The following is a 17,546-nucleotide window of genomic DNA, read 5'->3' as shown; positions in this document are numbered from 1 at the left end:
ATCAGCCTTTAAGTCAAGAAAACATGTATGCATACAAGAAACTATTAGCCAGTACAATCATTGTTTTTATGCATTTGTGTATGAAATTATGCAAAATAAGTGTGCAAATGCACACAAATGTTTACTCACAGGCTTGCCCGGATGCTATCCTGATTTTGTGAATCCAAAATTTTGCTCTTAAAAAGAGGTCTTTCCTAGTTTTTTTGCCTTAATTTAAGATTCTGGTTCAATCTTTTCAATTCTTTGCTTTGTAATGTGATTTTGTATTGCATTCAGAGGATTCTCACGTGACTGCATCCAGAATAGATTAAAGACAAAGATAGTTATAAAAGTTGCAGAAAAACAAGAAGTTTCATATGCCTATACAGGTATAAATAAGCATAGTTAACTTAAGATGACTATTTATAAAATTCAGTAATTGCTTTAGCCATGATGATTAAATTAAAATCTAATTTCAGCTGAACTATTTGAAAATGGTTTAAATTTTTCTCAAATATTTATTAGAATATTTTACAAATTATTTTCTTAAGGTAATTGAGGTAGGAGATTCAAATATACATTGGACTGACTAATTCTCACTTGACATAAACTTTGGAAAATTTACACAACAGAGAAAATATCTGTGTTTTGAAAGATTAACTTTGCTTTCCTATAGAGATCTTTGGTATGTGACTGATTCTGGAGCAAAGACTTGACTGATTCTGGACTGATTCTATTTGCTAGAATATTTACAGGAGCTGAACCCATAATAAGTTCAATAATAATATTTTTAATAATTTTTTTAAAAAAGCTTATAGTCATTAAGTTCTACCTTGGTTTAACAGTATATGATTTTTTGGTTGCCACATCTGTCTCCGAACTGCCAGAAACCCATCATGTCACAAGAGCATAGGAGGACACCAAAGCCTGATCAAGCATATGCACTCCAAAAGGAGAATTTCACACTATCTAATTTTAAGAAGATAGTTAAGGTACGCAAGTTAGAAAGGTTGTGTTTTGATACTCACAACAGAGCTCTTCCAGAAGAGACATTTCCATCCAGGGCTTAATGCAGTGAACTAAGATGTAGGATTCTTCTAAGAATCACTTTTAAAAAAGCCATCTCTTTCCACCAGATATGAACAAGGCATAGCAAGATTAGTGTATTAACTGGGACACACAGAAATTTCTTTTAAATTAGGCAGCATGGGCAACTCCTAACTTATGCAATCATTCCTAGGACAGATGAAGAGAGAGCACTGAGAGGACAACAGCAATTTTTAAGTCTCAGACTGTCAAATTCATTATTATATCACGGATATGAAATCATGGCACAGTCCAGGAACCTGAACAGAATTTCTAATTTTCTCCATCCAGAAGCCCCATGATTCCCCAGACCCAGGGAAAAGTCATGCAGAAATGTGAACTAAGGATATGATGTAGGGAAAAGGAAAAGACATCTGTTTGGATTTTGGCAAGATCAAAAAAGCAGAAAATGTGAGTGCTTGACATCAGAGAAATTCTTTGGGTAGCAAATAAACAGGGAATTTAAATGGTCTTAATAAGAAAGCATTTTGGAATTAAAAAGACAAATTAGTGGTGTCATTAGCAAAGAGGGAAGGTGTGCAATCCTATTATAGTTGTTTTCCACAGTTTAGTATTACTTTAATTGGAAAATACTAGATCTTTGGTTGGAAAATGCTAAATTGCTCTCAAATACTGAATGATCCATGATATCAAAGTATTGCTAAATTACAATGAATCAGAGTACAGTGAATCTAAAGGAGAAGTTAATAAACATTATCTCTTTAGGCTACTTATATAGAAAATAATGTCATTTTTTATCATATGTATATTTTGACTAAACAGTCCTGTGAAATAAATAAGATTTACAATCCCAGATTTTGATATGCTATAACACATAGCTAGCTCTAATAAACTACCAGACTTACCAAGTTGTTGATTGCTCATAATGACAATTCACTGAAAAAAGCCTGGTAATCACCATTGAAATACTAGAGAAATAAATTAATTTTGAGGGAAATTAATTTTTCCTCATTTGAGGAAAAAAATAAAACCCAGGCTCCTTGTAACTTCAAATTCAATGTCAGAACTATTTATCTTCTATCCTATCCCCAGAATATTTTTACAACATGAAAACGACAAAGTAGAGTTGCTAGCTTTTCTAGTCTAAGTGAATTTAAAGAGAGCAATGGTAGACAGCAAACGTTATCAGAAAGATGTGTTAGGTGATCAAACAGAGCTTTTGCATTTCTACCTTTTCTAACTTTACAACTTCCTATAAGGCATGCTGCCACTTATACTACAAAACTCCAAACAACAGTTTTACAGTTCCAGTGGTGACTGTTGGGATAATGGGAGCAGTTTGCATCACAGGCTACTGGCCCCTGCTTGTCTATTCTGTAACTGAATAGAAGAATCAGGTAAATGTTAGGACTGTTTAAGTAAATTTGAACAGCATAGCAAATATCTTATTTCAGTAATAATATATGTAAACTTATATTTATCAGTCTTTAAAGTGAATGACACAAGAAAATACCAGAACCTAAGCAAATAACTATGTTCTCAGTGAAGGAATCTAACTTCTTGCAGAAAAGAAATAAGATGCCATGTTTTAATGTACAAATGCCATCCCTAATTAAGAACTACCACAAGTGTTGTGATAAATTGAGGTTTAGAATCATCTTAGATATTCAGTAACATGAAAACATGACAGGATTCCTATATATGCCACTTTGGGTGAGCTAATCAGTGGTTTTCCTTTTCCTCACCCTGCTGAGATTTATGTCATCAGCTTCATTTGAACTCCTCTCTGACATATGCCTTTTGCTGGTTACCAGGCAACCAGCATCATCGAGAAAGCTAAACATGTGCATCAACCATTATTAACATCAATGCTTTATATCAGAATACTCAAAACATCTCTGCCAATTCACAATTTTGGTTTTCCAACCTTCAGTCCCTGAGAAGTGGCTTCACATCACTAAATTCAGAAGAAAATGGGCATGCAGTTTTTTCAAGCAAATAAAATTATCTGAAAATTTTATTGAAAGTGTAAATATAGATCTAGAATTCTGACAGCTTAATTTGTTGTTTTTTCTATTTTTTTTTTCTTAAACCCAACAAACAAAACCTTAAACCTTCACTATTCATTTAGATCTCTTCAGGAAATCTGCAATGAAGCAGCACAGCTGAAGTACACATGAAGATTTGCACTCTTTCTCACAAGGATATGTTATTTCCTAAAGGTCTTGTAGAGGTTGTGAGAAGCATAAAGCGTAGCATCAATACTGGGCTATTAAGAAATATATAAATAGAGAGATTCTGAAGTAATGAGATGAATCTATTATGGCATTCACAGATATTTTTTCAGGTCAAAAATGAAAGTGTAAATTCAATCACCATACAGTGTAATAACACTAGTATTATTTTCGGTAAATCCAGTGGCATATATTGATCATGATTGTGATGTCTGGAAGCTGGTTTGGAAAAGTCTGTATATAGATGAAATGGCTCTTTCTATGAAGCTTACCAATTTTATTTACTGTTTATTTCTGATAGGAAGTGGCTATCTTTATGATAATTAGCACAAAAATTGACAGGATTCTTGTTTCAGAAATATTACATAGTAAAACCACCCAAGCACACACAGAGAAACATAAAAAGAGGTGCATTAAAAAATGAAATTAGTAGACATGGAACCTTGCTAATATAAGTTTTTTATGGTCCAATGATTTCGTAAAAAACAAACAGAGCTTTAGACAAACCATAGTCCTTTGAAATGGAACAGTTGAAAAATATATTAACACTTTATTTTGAAATATGTGCAGAGCTTTCTGAGCAGAAGCTATTGGAGTAACACTGCAGCTTCATTCTCTCTGTGTAAGTGGGATTTGTTACTCATCTCGTATTAGGAGAAGAGTAGTTTCATAGAATATTTACACTAAGAGCTAAAACCTTTCCTAACTGGAAATGTTATTTTAATAATAATTATTGCTCCCTCTACCTCTGCCCAGCCCTCAGGAGACCTCATCTGGAGTACTTTTTCCAGTTCTGGGCTCCCCAATACAAGAGAGACATGGAGGTCCTGAGTGGGTCCCGCAGAGAACTAAGACGATTGAGAGACTGGTGTGTCTCACTTAAAAGGAAAGGCTGAGGGAGCTGGGCCTGTTCAGTCTTGAGAAGAGATGACTGAGAGGGGACCTCATCAATGTCTGTCAGAATCTGAAGGGATGGTGCCAAGAAGAGCCAGGCTCTTCTTGGTGGTGACAAGCAATAGGACAAGAGGCAAGGGGCAGAAACTGATGCACAGGAAGTTCTGCCTGAATATCAACAACTTTTTTACTGTGTGCATGACCATGAACTGAAAGAGATTTCCCAGAAAGGACACAGAAATATTCAAAAGACACAATCCTGAGTAATACGCCCTGCTTGAGCAGGGAGGTTGGGCTAGTTGAGCTTGAGTGGTCCTTTCCAACCTTACCCATTCTGTCATTCTGTGATTTATTTCTTGGTTGTAATTTATTTATGTTTATCTCTGTGTTCAAGTTTTTACTCTATTATTTTTTTATATGAAGTCCACGATAAAGATTCTTTTTTCCTTTCGCATCTCATGCGGCAGGACACAGTCAGGAAAATGACATAATTGTTTCAATTTTTCCAGACTAACAATAAAGTGAAACGGAAATTGGAGATCTTTTCTCCCAGCTTTTTACTGTCAGAGAGAATTCATCAGTAAAAACTATATAGTCTTATACTAGCTTAGTTCATATCAAATTGGAATAAAAGATGACAGGATTTGGAAGCTGATTTACCAGTTGTGCTCCACACTAGTTGTATCAAACAGTGATTTAATTTTTTTTAACGTGAATCCTTTTATAGATGGGATAAACTACATTTGACAAACATTTCACTAGTAATAACTTTCTAAGATTTTGAAAACAAAAATGTCTTTCAGAGTATGTATAAGAATATTCCCTAGCAGGATCTGGGTCCAAATATAATGTTTTTATACACACACACACACACACACACACACATATATACGAGTTTATATAAACATATTCATATACATGTAGTCCTATATATTATGTTAACATATATTCCCCTCTCAACATAACAATTCCATATGGGAAAGCCATTAACTAAGTCATAGGCAGTAACTGTCCTTTAATTATGGCCTTCGCTGTTCATTTCCTATGAACACAAACTCACTATCTTTCAGAGAAGTTTAGAAGGTTAGAGATAACAGGAATGCAGACTAAGCCCCAAAGTTACAAATATAGATAAATGCTTCAGTTCAAGCCCATATGACCATCAAAATCCTACTTTTAAAGTTCACTTTTCATTAAAATACTGTACCAATTAAGAGTAGTGCTGTTCTGCAGAACTTGCTGAAGCTAACTTGTACAAAGAAAATCCTGGCACAGAATTGACATTGGAGGACCTAGATGGATCTTTTGAACATGAATTTTAATTTTGTGTGCTTTTATTTAATGCTAAAATGAAAATTTAATGCATGGGACAAAAAACATGCAGTAGTCACACAGTATGTGAAAGCTTACAGCGCAGAAACCAATATAAGTTCATAACCGGGCTAGTAGGAGGTCTCCATTTACCTAATTGTTAAGAATAATTCATTTACAATCAATTTGTTCCTGTTGTAATTGTCAAGAGAGTTCATACTTGGTTCTACTTATGTTCCCCTGTGTTGCACAGTTTTCAGCAGCTCAATCATTCAAATTTAGTTCTATATTTGTGAACATATCTGTTTTTTTAAAAATAATTGCCTAAAAAAAAATTAAATCTATACTATTCCTAAAATTTATAAAGATGACAAGATTTATAAAGATTTATAAAGATCCACAAGGACTGTACATGAAAGTATCCCTGATAGAAATATTAAGGAACACTAGGAAGCAGAGAAAACAAATCAATTCTGAAAATATAAACCATATATTATCTTACTGCCAGTAAAAAAAGAAAGATTAAAACAAACCAAAAACACCAAAGTAAATTAACCCGTTAAAACATTTTTAAATTAAAAATTAAGTATCTTCCTTCCCCAGCATGGAGGCCAGGCTGATAGGCCTGTAGTTCCCTGGATTCTCCCAGAGGCACTTCCTGTACATGGGTATAACACTTGCTGACTTCCAGTTAGCTGGGATCGCCCTGATTAGACAGGACTGATGATAAATGATGAAAAGTGGCTCGGTGAGCACTTCCATCAGCTCCCTCAATATCCTTGCATGGATTCCATCCTGCCCCACAGATTTGTGTGTGTCTAGGTAGGGTAGAAGGTTGCTGACCATTTTCACCTGGATTATGGAGGCTTCCGCTTCCTGTTTACACAGGCAATTGCTGATCAAATCTCAAGGCCAGATGACTTGAGACTACCCAAGACTTCGTCTTCTGCAGCTTTTCAACCCTCTTAATCTTATTTCCCAAATTAGTAAAATAGTAAAATTTATTATTTATCTTATTTCCCAAATTAGTAAAAATAGCCATTTAAGTTAACTTTTGTCAATCTTGCAATCCCCTTCACAACTGTTATAGCACCAATTGAAGTTGTAATTAGTATATTAACCTTTATTTCCATAAAAAATAGCAAAATGCATCCAGTAAAAATATGTTTGATTCCAGAAGGTGTGGAGTGGCCCATTTTTTCTGTTTTCATATGCAGTTTGAAATAAGGAGTGTAAAGGAGTATCAGGTCACCAGTGTAGGCAGTATTTTGTAATGTAAACCACATTACTGCATTTTTATTGAAAGACCAGGAATGAGGGGTCGGCAGTTAACACAGTCAGTATAGCAACAGTTGTCAAGACATGCCTGCAAAGCGTGGGTGTGAGTTGTATAAGATGGATAAATTGTTCCAGCATCATAATGGTGTTCTGTAAATGGCAGCTTATGAACACAGACATCAATATATTGATGCAGTCAAGTGTCTAAAAATTATAGAATGTGTAAGGATATCACCACATGCATACCTGCCTTCTTGAAAATGCTCAGGAGCAGGTACTAAGCCGACACATATTTGTCATGAATTCAGAAACCAACGTGTTTTGCTTTGTTTTTGAAATCCCCACTGAGGGCTCTTCTGCATTCTCACACAAAAAAGCCTCTGCTGAATATTTGTTCCATAGCAAAATTTAGACTGGACTTGCAGTGAGAACCAGGTGGATTTGGAGTCTGGGTGACATCCTGTGGGTGAGGAGAGTGTGCTGGCTACTGTCCTCCAGTACCCCGCACTCCCAGGTGTGGGTTAAGCCAGCCCTGAAAAGGGGCCCCTTTAACAGAGCAGAGAGGATTCAGAGCCTTTTGCAGACCAGCACTGCATAAATTATCACTCGTTATCAGGAAGGCTTGAGAAATGAAGAGGTCCAGCACATCTGTACGTTCTAATTTGTTTCTTTCACGGTATCTGGCACATGCCATTTCTGGTACAAGCAGCACAGGAAGAAATAAATGGATTTGGGAATTTTTCAAAAGACAAATGGCTTTTTTTTCTTAGCTAATTATTTTTATATAACAAAGGGATGGGGAAATCTTCCTCCTCTTTCACTAAAAATACACAATTTATAATATATCCCAGGGAAAAACAAGTATTTGAAAAGTAACTTTAATTGTCTTTTCTGAGCCTGAAGATGGTCAAATGTGTTATTGATGAATTTTTAAAGCTAATTTATACAACTAAAAAAACTATTGTTTCACAGTGATAAGAAGCTTTGAATATTTTAATAAAAAATACAGCATCTTAAGAGGAGAGCAATTTGAATGGCCTTATAATGCCCTTTGAACATACACAAATATTTTATATATCATTATATTTTCTTAGTAGTGAACAGAAAAGTCTATTTTAGAATTAAATGAAACACATGAAGATTGGGGCTTCTCTTTCCTTTTTTGTTATAATACAAATACCATTTCTGCATTCTGAATAATGGGTTTCTAATATATATCTCCAGTGTCTTAGTCTTGACAAGTGACAGCACTGAATTACACCATCACTTTCCTAAAAGTGAAGATGCATATGAAGATGCATATATTCTTCACACAGTCTACAGCTTCAGGCACATATAGGTTGTAAGGTTCACTTTTTTTTCTGCTTTGTAAGCATGGACAATCATAGCTGATTATTATAGCTGATAACTCTCTAAAGTTCACAATTAAAACTCCTTTTAAAATTATTTTTTAACAGTATGTTTTGTGGTTTTAATAAGGATAATTCTTTTACACACAGAATACCTACTGTTAAATAAAAGAATATATTGTCAGAAATTTTAAGTGAATTTTTATTAAAAGTTATCATGTATTCGGCAATAAAACTTTTTTGTCCAACCAGAACTAAGAGTCTGATTAATAGGCTAATTACTTCAATAATATATAGTGCTGAGTTTAGCAATGTAACAGGAAAAAAGACACAGGGAAAACATGTAAAACATGTCATACTTTACCTATGCCTGCACAACTCACTTTTGTACCTGTAACCTAATTTTAGTTCTATGAGTAGCTGCACATCAAGACATTTCCTTTAGTAATACATCTTAACAGTGCTGTGGGATAGCAATATTTAGTAGTGTTCAGAAATACATTAGAAACATGAAGTATAAAGAACTTAAAGGAAAAAAATTAAGAGATGATAAATAGAGTGTGAAATATTTTTTTACTTTTGCAACTTACTTGTGATGTTGCTGTTGCGTCAGAGGAAGCTAATATTGTCCTTCATTAAAATAAGAATCCTACGATATCCTTCCAATACATATTACCTTGAATTATTCTTTGCCAAAAATGATGCCAAATGCCAACAATAGCCATTGAGGCTGTGGAGTTTTTATTATAAGCTTGTCAAAAATTATCTAGAAGATTTCTGATTTTATTGCATGCTTTACAAGACTTAAATATATTTTAGCATACATTTCTGAGCTATTTAATCTCATAGTCAAGCATTTATTAAATTAAGTCCAGGCTAGCTATCTTTATTAAAGTACTGTATGTGAAGAAACAATACTGAGTTTTTTAAAAGTAAAGTAAACTATTTTTCTAATACTGTGAAACTAGGCCGCTAAAAACTTAAGGCTATTTTTAATGAGACTTCAAAATCTTCTAGAATTTTATAGTAGATTTGAGAAAACAAATGTGACCATGCCTATTTCCTGTCTCTTGAGGGAGATCAAGTTTCAAATAAACAGAAATTAGCTAACTCTAAATTTTAATTATATTGCAAAGTTGGAAATAATATCCTTTCTTTCAACAACTGCACATACTGTACAATTGAGTGTGAATATTATTTAGGAATAGTCATGACCCAACTTGCCCACTTTTTGCTTCAAAATGACTATTGTAAAAAAACAAAAAAGCTTCAATTCTGTCAGTTCTGAGAGAAATGCTCATAATAATTCATAGTAAATAAGAAAAACAAAGTCATTAACTTTCCAGGCCCAAGCCCATGACTTCAATGTAGAGAAAATAAATGATAAATACCTCAAAAAATGCCTTTGGGAGTGATTCAACGGTTTAGTCATTGGCATGGCAATTCAATGGTAGTGACCGCAACTGCATTTAACCAACCCAGTCCAGCTCCACCCACACCAACAGACAAGTGAAAGAGCTGTTTTAAGAACACATACATTTTTTTCAGTACCAAAGAAAATGAAAAGTGGATATCAAAATACTGATTTTCAAAGAATGGCAGAGCTGAAGTCTGTCTTCACTACAGTGTTATATCCAAATTCACTCTCAATTTCCCGCCATTAGTCCATAGAGTAACACTATGTGTTTGAATGCTCTGTGTATGTATCACAAGAAAAACATGTTATCCAGAACCTCTTACATGCAAATTAGAGCATTCAAATTCATGTTGACAGACCATTACTTAATGTGAATTAATTTTTTTGTGTTTGGTGGTAACCAAAAACCAGACCACATCAGAGAGAAACTGCTGATGCATCTTGCATTCCTGTACATTGACTTGGCCAACACAAATGCCCAAAAACATGTGAACAGATAAGGTCACGTATAACGGACTAAATGTACAAATCACCTGTATATAGGGATGGTCTCTTTAATTTATGACATGATTTTCAAAATATACCTCCATGCACCCAACTAAAATTATTTTCCTGTTTCAAAGAAGTAGTGGCTGTTTACCATTTTCTGACTTTTAAAGCTCTGCAGGGAAAATCTCCAATGCAGCAATTAAAAAAAGGCACTGACTACAGACTTTTCTTCAAATGCTTTCATAGATCCTAAAGGATGCTAACAGTAACAGTGGAAATGGTCTTAAAAATATCTTTAAAGGAATGTACCCAATGTCCTATTTCTTCCTGAATTCTCAGACTATTATGTTCAGTCAAGATGAATGAATATTTCTTTTTCCTGCAAGCCACAGTCATCTTCATAAGGTTCCTTTTTGTGGCCAGCAGCATTTATCTTCATCACATTAATGATGAATGACACTTCTTACTGCACTGTAGGAATTAGAAGTTCTCTCATTCTTGATATAAATTGGACAGTTCAGGTTTTTTCTGTTGGCTTTGGGGAATAAAATAGGGGTAAAAAGAGAAAATACAGGGCAGAGATAATTCACAACATTTTCAAACATACAATGTGTGAATTTGTAATTTGCACTAGCATCCAGGTGGGAATGACTTGATAGAGTATTATTATCAGCATTAATTGCTCCCATATATATACAGATATACAAAAAATCATCATTCTATATAGAAAACTATTTCCTTTGAAGTAGTCAACTCTTTTATTTATGAAACTACTTGTATTCCTGGAAATTAAAAAAAAAAAAAAAAATCATTGCTTTCAGATAAAAAAATACATAGAACATTTTAAAAACAATTTTTTCATAGTGTTAATCATTAAAGTCTAAAATTAAGAGATCTTTCAGTAACCTCCATAAGTGAGTCCAAAGTGAGTTTTCTACTGCAATAAGGAATAAAACTTTGTGGGAATGAGGCATTGCAGAAAATAAAAAGATACATCCATTTTTCTGTTATTTCTACTATTACATTTTTTGCCTTTAATGGGAAAACTTACACTGAAAATGCTACTGGAACACCAAAGATTTGATTTTGACTTTTGTAGCTAGCAGAGCATTGTAGGTGAATGACATGTTTTGCTGGAAGCCTCAAGTGGAACATCCACAGTCCTCAGCACATCCTGTAAGTGTATAATAAGCTTTCATATGGCTTAGTTTTCTGAGGTTAAAAAAATCTCTCTCTACTGTAGACAAGATATTTCTTCAAAACTAATCACTTCTTCTATAACTACATGTCTCTTCTATGATCCCACTGCATTTAGGAGGCATTGGGTCAATGCTGGAATTTATAGTGTTGTGTTTAATTTCTCCCATTGTCATCTTGAGAACCTCTGAATCTGATGTCTTCCATTTACCATCCAAATAGAAAATATTGGACTCAGCTTTACCAGACTAATGAAATCTACATTTTCAAAATCAGGAATCCATACAATCTTAATGATACTTTTAGAAAGGTCAAATGCTAAAAATGAGATTTACAGAAGCCAAAAAGCTGGGATTGAACTCAACAAGGAGTACTGGAAATGAGTATGACTAATAGTTTATTGTCAGGGAGAATTTAATGATAGTCTGGAAGAAAATATCTACCTCAATTCAAGATTCTAAACTATGGACTATATTCTTTGTCTTCAGGCCTGCAAACTGATAAACTCACCCTGAAACAAAGTAAAAAAATGATGCCGTGACCCTGATCAAGGAAAGATGATGAGAAAGGGGTGTTAAATCAGTCAACTTCATCAAGCTCTGGCTGTTCACATCCTCAACAATAGAATTTTAGGTACCTAAAAAAGCTGACCATTTCAAGAGTGATGAGAACTACTCTTGTACTTTGAGTTTTAAAGCAGAACAGAGGTACCCAAATCCATTAGTGGATCATGTCCTTTACCATTCATTCTGGCTTCCAGTGTCTGAACTCAAAACAAAGTATAGATTAATTTATGAAATTATTAGAAACCTCTGTTTTTACAAGCTTAGAAAGAAATTAAACAGTAATAGATTGGTTTATCTTTGTTCTTTTTATGTGTGATCCTCTTTTAGAGGAAAAAACTCACAGAAACTTTACAAGAAAATGACTTTTTCCAATCAGGAGTGAATGCAGTAGACATCCTGATCTAGGTAAACCTTTATACACTTAGATTTTATCCACAGAATGCAATTTGCTTTCAAAATAGCTATAAAACACAGCCGAAGCAAAATGGCTATTCCTTGTACATTACATCCTCTCTTACTTCCTCCTGGAAAAGTCTGGTTTTCTTTAGCTTTTAAGCCAGAGATTAAGTGACACATGTTGATTCTGAAGCAAGATGACAATCTCTTGTTTTTGAAGCCAGTAACTGCCTCTCAGAAAAACCTTAAACTGGATCTGGGGTCTGGACAGTGAGATTGACAGCCCCACAGGTATTAGTTCCATCCCCTCTTGCTATCAGTGCAGCTGTCACCCCTCAAGGTGGAGGTGGAGGACCTGTATGTCTTCTATTAGAACCAGGGTATGCTTTTACTGTGCATTTAAACCTACAGTCCTCTTGCAATTCCTATGCAGGCTTCTGAATGAAACCTCAACTACAGCTTTTTGTCAGGTACAGTGACAGAAGGGCCCAGTCATGAGTTGCCCCACAAGACCCATAGCATTTCTTAGTTTTTGAAAAAAAATACTGAGCAGAAAAAAATTCCTACTCACACTGCATTTTGCACATCATGGCAATTTCCCATGTTCAGAATTGAGGATATAATATTTTTATGGGGAGATATTTTGTTCTCATAAACTTCAGTAAACAATAACTGCATAAATCCCTCGTAAGCAAATATAAAATAAGCTTATCTTCCAGCTTATAGGAGAGGAGCTTAATATCCACTTCTTCTAGATAAGTAGTTTTGGAACTGCACTGGGTAAACATTTCAAAAACAATTAAAAAAGTAATCCTTGATTTTCGATAAAGAAGTTGAACATCCAGTGACCTGTGAGCATATCAAAATATTTTTTTAATTGAAGAGTATTATATTGTGTGTAAATACATGCAACCTATCAGAAAAACAAGTGAAAGGTTATTAAACAGTAAGAGCAGGCATTTGGTTTACACTTGTTTTAAAGACCTCTTTATTTACATGGTCATTTTCATCAGCTACAGTGTAAGCAACACAAATTTCTTTTGCAAACAAAAAATAACCCTGAAAATACAGGGATGGAAATTGAAAGCTCAATATAAAATCAGCATCTGGATTCATATAACATTCCCACAGTAGCAGGTCCTAATTTCTCAATAAAACATGTTTATAGCTAAGAAAACAATTATTGGTTTTATTTTACTGGGACTCAATAAAATTCAAACACAATATCTGAAAAGAAGGCAAAGCAATATCAGAACTTTAGACAAGGATGAATACAAAACACTTTGCATAGTCCTTAATTGTATCACAAATGACAAGAAGTACAGGGGCAAAAATAGGGAGAGAAAAATATGGAAAAAAGAAACACAAATGCTTTTTTTCACTTGTATGCACTCTATTTGAGATCATCTAGAGGGACAAAAATTACTTGGTAAGATGCTATATGAACTGACAGAGAAGTACTGCTATCCAGCAAAGAAAGATAACATGATGCAGAAACTTATATTTTAGTTGGTGGAGTTAGAATTAGTTTATTTTTCTTAAATAAATGAAAAAAGGTATCCCCAGCACTTTAGAGCACACATTATCTGATTTAAAAACCACAAAGTACCCGATTAAAATAAATATCTACAGCTGACTGGTCACATTTTGTTTCACTGTAAACAAAAACATTTTTCATGATGATTCCTTTGTTCAGTCTCTGTTTCCAATCCTCTAATTGCTGTTTTCCTTTTTTCCTTTGCTCCCTAAATTAGTATATCTCTTCATATGCATTAATGTTTCCAAAATAAAAAAAAAAAAATTTCCAAACCAACCTCAAAACTACCACCATCACCAAAAACAGTTGGAAAAGCCAAAGCCCCTTGTTTTTTAGTAACTCTGTCTTGCAGAAAATTAGATGGATTTGAATGCATGTTTTTATCAGGTTTGGGTGTTTCTGAATGGGATACTGTAACAGGATGCATTATCTGTAAGTTTTAACAGTGGTGGGACTGAAGGAATGGTCTCTGTAAGAAGAGGCCAGGGGCTGCCCCGGGCTAAGTACAGGAGCTTCAGCTGGCTCTCATAGACCCCCCACAGGGCACAGCTGAGCCCTTCAGCCAAGTGTGTGATGCCTCTGGGAGAGATATTTAAGAAGGAGGACCACGCTGAGGTGGAGGAATGTTAAGGCCAGGTGAGCAGGTGGTATTTCATAGCAGAGTTGGTAAAGTCCCTGAAGGGCCTATAGGCTGCAGAGGACACGTGCTAGGATGGGTACCTTCCTGAAGGGAGCGTGGCCTGTGGAGGACCTATGCTGGAGCAGCGGAAGTGAGTATGAACAAAAGTGAAGTGGGAGAAAAGTGCAAGAAACAGAACTGGTAGGAAGAAGACCGTCACCAGTTTCCTGTGCTTCACAGAAGAGACTGAGTGCAGCCTGCAGTAGTGAAAAGGTAGGTAGAGATTAGGAAATGGGGAGGAGAGGTGCTTTCCATAATTGCTTAAATGTTTGGCTTAGTTTCTGAATATTTCAGTCGGTATCTAAAAGTTTATTTAATTAGCAATAATTTAAACTAAATTCCCAAAGTTGAGTCTATTTAGCCTGTGACAGTAACTAGCACTAATGTTTTATGCAGAGAGCTTAATATATTATATATCTAAATCTTGTTTACACATACAGGGGGAGGGGGGAAAGAGGCATAAACCCATCTGCCTGGGGCAAGTATTTTGCCTCCTTTCCAGGCTCCACAAAAGGAAAGATAACATGAAAGCGGTATTTTTTTTTTTTTTCTAATTAAGCTAAAAATCAGGAGATAATTTAAGCATACTGGGGAAGATGATGCTCCTTTAGAGATGTAAAATAAGGCTTCTTCTTGAGCAGCTTTTAAAGAGACTTTGGATTAAGTACAACTAGGAGAGTAACAAGGTATTGGAACAAAAAATGACAGATGAAACGAACTTCAATGAATGTACGTGGTTATTCAGAAGGATTAATGCAAGGCATGATGCAGGAAGAACACACATTGTCTTCCATTAGAAATAAAAGCATTAGGTAGCTATAGTCTGCAAGGTCTTAAGGAAGAAAAGGATTCTAAGGAGAGAACTGAGCAAAAAGAGTAGTTTGTGTGTTTTATGGTCAAAAAAGAAGACCAAAAAAATGTTTTCTTTTACCAGTGAATGCCAGCATAATTTTTTTTCTGATTAGCAAAGTATTTTGCTGTTTATCAATAAATTGAAAATTTGACCTTTTTTTCTAAGTAAATCGCAAAAATAATAAATATATTTTCCACTTAAATATTTAGTTTCCTTCTTTTTTTTAAAAAATTTCTCATAACCCATAAGAAACGTAGATTACAATATTGTCTTAGAGCAGAAGCTAAGTGATCATCTACTTTCATCACAGGAACAAAAATAAGATATTGCTGGCTAGATGGTCAATACATTCTCTCACACCTTCCCAGACCAGCTTCTTTCCTCCCTTTCAAAGAAAAAAATCAGATTATGAAAGGTTAAACAATACACATAATTTGTTTGATTAAGATAAAAGAAACACTTTTTTTTTTTTTTTTTTTTTTTTTTTTGGTATAACAAAAAATTTTATTTGTTTCTTTTCCCCCAGCACTATGCTATACTCACGACGAAAAGGAAAAAAACACCTAAATAGGAAGTGATGAGGGCAGAAGTAGCACAATACTGATGAATGTCTCAGGCTCTCACATGTGGGAAGGGATTTGAGAAACGCTTTCAACTCTTATACTGAAGGTTTCTAGTCCACCACTTTGGTTTCTGAAAACAGCAGGAGAGATGGTAATAATAATTTTCCAAGGTAACTAGACTTTATATGTTCTTAAAGGGCGGAATTATACTTCAAGCTGTAAAGCAGTGACACACTTGCTATGACACGTAAAGATAAAATATATGGGTTTTGTATTCTAGTATGCAATCATATGCATTTGTGCCGGTTTGGACAAATTTGGAGGAAAATATCCTCTGATAGAAGGTAGGTTACAACCAGCCCTCCCCCACCAGGTTTGGGGAAAAAAAGTGAATTTTCCTCAAAGGAAAGAGATAAAAACTATTTATTTAACAAACACACAGGAAAAGGATAATAATGCTAAATAAGAAAACTTCTTGCTGTGGAGAGAAAACTTGGGAAAATTCTGTAGGTAGCCTCTCCCCTCCTCCTCAGAGCTGGGATGGGGTGGGCCCTCCTCCAGGGCCATGATGAAAAAAAAAATCCTCCCAGTGTTGGGAGGATTCTGATGTTGAAACAGTCCAGAAAAAAAGAGGAAGGGAAAAAACCAAAGTCCCAGGAAAACAAAGTTCGACTCTCTGTCTCCCTCCAGAGAAAAGTAGCCAAAAACTGGCTGAAAAAGCAAGCAAGCTGCTTCCTCCCTGCTCCTCTCCGCTGCCGCAGCTGAACACAGAGAGCTGTCTCTATCTCCGTGTCCTTGAAACAACTTTGAAAGTTCTCTCAGTTTCTTTTTCCTCTCCCCCCTCTCAGGCTCAGTTAAAAGGCATAGAAAGGCACAAAATTAATGTCTGGGCATAGGGCAGCAGTATGGGATATACATCATAAAGTCACCCCAAGACAGCATTATAGCAAATAAATCCAAACATTACCATTCCAGGTAAGAGGTTTTTATCAGAACTGTCTGTAGCTGACAAAAGGGTAGACTGTCTTAGTAGTGTGTACACTAAATGACAAAAAATTGTGGCTCCATCAAAAATACTGAGTACAAGATATTTCAAAATAATGAATGTGATTAAAGTTATGTAAATTAATTGTTATTTAAAAATTGCTTGCTTCTGAACTTATAAAGTCTTATTGAAATTGGGAATTCTGTCATAATTTATCATGTGAGTTGCTAAATGCCTGGCTCATGCTAAACTGCCACATTATCTGTGTGCTCATTACAAAATCCCTTCTAAATTGGCATAAGAATAATGAAGTTTTTGTGTACAAAAGAATGAAACTTATAGAACAGACAAATAGGTCCACAGTTGTTTGCAAATTTCCTTCTGATTACCTCAAGAATTTTGATGATCTTCAGACAACTTTTCTGTCAAGATATGAATGTGTAACTTCAATTGAACCTTGCAATATACAGAGGTTGGAATTATAAACCTTGTAAACAAGACACAGCTGTCATACAGAAATTAATTCCTTGTAACCCATCAGAATCCCTAGTCAGCACCACTGTTTACACTGAGATTTTTGGTAAATTGATGGTGAATTAGGGAAAAAACACTGATTGGAGAAAAAAACCAAACAAACCTGAAATAGCTACAAGATTGTCATTGAGCTCTGAGTAAAGAGACCAAGAACATGGAATACCATATAATTTACAGAAAGATATGTTACTATAGTTGGTGTTGTTTCAGATCTCCCTTTAATACATAGTAGCAAAAT

This window comes from Corvus kubaryi, unplaced genomic scaffold (genome assembly GCF_017639235.1).
Source record: "Corvus kubaryi isolate FWS band 111438036 unplaced genomic scaffold, C.kubaryi_AGA036_p1.0 133, whole genome shotgun sequence".
NCBI lineage: Eukaryota > Metazoa > Chordata > Aves > Passeriformes > Corvidae > Corvus > Corvus kubaryi.
This window is presented reverse-complemented; position numbering follows the sequence as displayed.